This window comes from Nicotiana attenuata, chromosome 6, assembly GCF_001879085.1.
Source record: "Nicotiana attenuata strain UT chromosome 6, NIATTr2, whole genome shotgun sequence".
NCBI lineage: Eukaryota > Viridiplantae > Streptophyta > Magnoliopsida > Solanales > Solanaceae > Nicotiana > Nicotiana attenuata.
In genome coordinates this window covers 67,668,642-67,671,976 of record NC_031994.1, presented here as the reverse complement: position 1 = coordinate 67,671,976, position 3,335 = coordinate 67,668,642, and positions in this window count along the sequence as shown.

Below are 3,335 nucleotides of genomic sequence, written 5' to 3'. Positions count from 1 at the left end.
CCCAGTTCCACCAACACTAATCTTACAAGGGGAGATGCCCTTCTACTCACTTCCCACACCGGGCCCACTACCAAATCCCATGGATACACCAACACACCGCAATTCACAATCCCATGCAAATGCCTCCTCTGTCTCCAACCAGCCCACTGGACCTCGATGTGCTGACCCCCTCACAACCACCTCAGGAAGGCATGACCCAACAGGAAATAGAAGCCTTAGCCAAAGAACTAAGGGAGTCTCGCACAGAGTTGGTAGACCTCACGGAAGTTCAAGTCTTGGTCATAAAGGAGCAATTTCAAAAAAAGATTTATCTCAACTGCCCGTCAAATCTAAAAAAATGCTTAATCAAACTCCGACCAACGATCGATCCGGATGTGGGCAAATTTGCACTAGTCCTCATCCCCACACTGCTTCCAGTAGCAGCAGTGACTCCGATGGCCCAGCAGGAGACCTCTCCAGCCACTGAACCACTATCGCCTCCTCCAAATAATTCCCTTATGAATTTTGTTATTTCGAATTGTCGTGATGCTAGTGTATTGGAAAAATTGAATTTACATATTAAAGAGGTATGAAGATGACGTGTCGTGACACATAGACTAGTCAAAGAATTACAACTGGCAAAGAGGTACGAGTTGCAATAGATACGAGCAGAAAGCAAAAGAAGAGGCACGAGCAGTTATTCAAAAAGAGGCAAAGCTCGTACCTGTTCAAGTCATTTAAGCCCACGAGTCAAAGAGAATGAATCTGACAGCACACGAGAATCCAGATACAGTATTTGATGAGTCTTAAATACCAAAAATGTTAGAGAATTTGTATTAAATATAATGATTATGTAACGTAGCATTTAATATCTTTAATTACCCATAATAGCTTTATTATGATATAGGCAAAATGCATATCTCCAAGGTACCTATAAAAGGGAGATAACTGATCAATTGTAGGGACACGAAACACTATCTGAATATACTTTGGTTTACTTGTTCCTCTATTGATTATATTCTTGCTATCCAAATTGCTTTCTTTTATACATTCTTTCGATTATCAGTAACCCGCGTTCTTCTAAATTATAAGCTTTAATCGAAATTCCATTTTTTGGTTAAACAAATTGGTTCTGTTATCGGGAATCTGATAATCTATTTTTTCTTAACCTTTTCTATTTTGTTACATCAACGATCATGTCAAATGTTAACGATAACACCCAGGGAAACCAAGGAAACCATCAACTCCAAGGGGACCCACAAGATGTTCACTCTCCGATCCCTTCTCCACAAAGCTCGCCTCGGCGGTCTCGAGAAGGAACTCTTGATGGATCTCATTCAAATGCACATACTCAATTTAACAATGATGAAGCTATCAATGAAGCCTTGCGGAAGTTGATCGCTCAACAGGTCAATAAAGCTCTTGAAGCTTTTGCCAGGCAATTACCTGCTGCACCATCAACACCAGTTCTAAATACCAACACTTTGGAAAACCCTCATTATGGGCTTGTATTCTGGCAGTGGTGGAATCCCCAGTGAATCACGAGAGGGAGAACCAGGTAACATAGTTAATTCCGATTTACAAAGTTTAGTTCTAACATTGCAGAAACAGCTTAAGGAGCAAAGTGACCGCATAGAGCAAATACCCGGGGTGCCCCCCGTGATCAAAGGGATAGATGTGGATAAATATTCGCAACAACCCTGGAAGCCAAGTGCTGCTCCCCTCCCAATTTCAAAGAAATTTAAAATGCCTGATATTCCAAAATATAATGGAACAACTGATCCACGAGACCACGTGACTGCATTCACAACAGGCGTCAAAGGCAATGACTTGACCAAACAGGAGATTGAATCTGTATTGGTCAAGAAATTCGTTGAAACACTCACTAAGGGTGCATTAACATGGTATTCTCTTTTACCCGAAAATTCTATAAATTCTTTTGCTGAGCTTGCAGATTCTTTTGTCAAAGCACACTCGGGAGCTCAGAAAGTTGAAAAAAGAATGGAGGATATTTTCAAAATCAAGCAAGGGGATTCAGAATTGCTCAGAGAGTTTGTAGACAGATTCCAACGGGAAAGAATGGCGTTACCACGCGTACCTGACAATTGGGCAGCTATAGCATTCACAAGTAACTTGAATGAAAAAAGCTCAGAGGCTACGAGGCGACTCAAGGAGAGTCTTCGTGAATTCCCAGCAACAACATGGAATGACGTTTATAACAGGTATAGCACAAAGCTGAGGATTGAAGAAGATACTATTTCACGACATCAAAAGGAAGAAAAGGTAAGTTCGAGACGGGCAGAAACCGAAAAAAGGTCCGGTAAAAACAGGTACGAGCCATACATGGGACCTGCGGGAAAAGACTCACGGTCAAAGCACGATAATCAGAGGTACGATCACAGATCGAGGAATAGAGAGTCAGGCTCGTCTTCAAGATTTGGGAATGATCGAAACACACGTGAGTCATGAGATGATGATAGAAACTTAAAGGAGAGGTTTGGAGGTTATAATTTCAATGTGAGCACTTCTGAACTTGTGGCTGTCTTGAGAAGCATGGGAGACAAGGTGCGATGGCCAAAGGAGATGAGATCGAATCCAAATGGGCAAAACCCTGATCATTGGTGCGAATTTCATAATGATCATGGGCATAAAACGGCAGATTGTAGGTTCTTGCAAAGTGAAGTTGATCATTTATTAAAGCAGGGGTATCTCACCGAGTTGTTCAATGAGAAAGGTAAACAAGCATACATGAAGAATAGGCAGGAGCCCCCCAAACCACCTTCACCCAAAAGAACCGTTAATGTTATCAGTGGAGGAGAAGAAATCAATGGTGTGACGTATACCGCAGCTAATAAGATTTCCAAAGTAACGATTACCCACGGGAAGCGGTTGCGGCATGTTTTAGAAGAAGAAAATATTACATTCGATGATACGGATGCGGATGGCTTATTAACTCCAAATAACGACGCACTGGTAATATCTTTACTTATACATGACACTAATGTGAAACGAGTTTTGATTGATCCAGGAAGTTCCGTCAACATTATTTTGTTACGAGTACTACACGAGATGCAAACAGAGGATAAATTGGTACCAAAAGCGCATACTTTGTCAGGATTTGACAATTCCAGTGTTGTGACGAAAGGAGAAGTGATGCTTACTACATTCGCAGAAGGCGTTGTCAAAGATACAAAGTTTCAAGTAGTAGAGATGGAAATGGCTTACAACATAATTCTCGGGAGGCCATGGATCCATGATATGGATGTTGTTCCATCAACTTTGCATCAAGTCATTAAATTTCCAACGCCATGGGGAATATGTCAAATCCGTGAAGACCAACAGATGTCCAGGAGCAT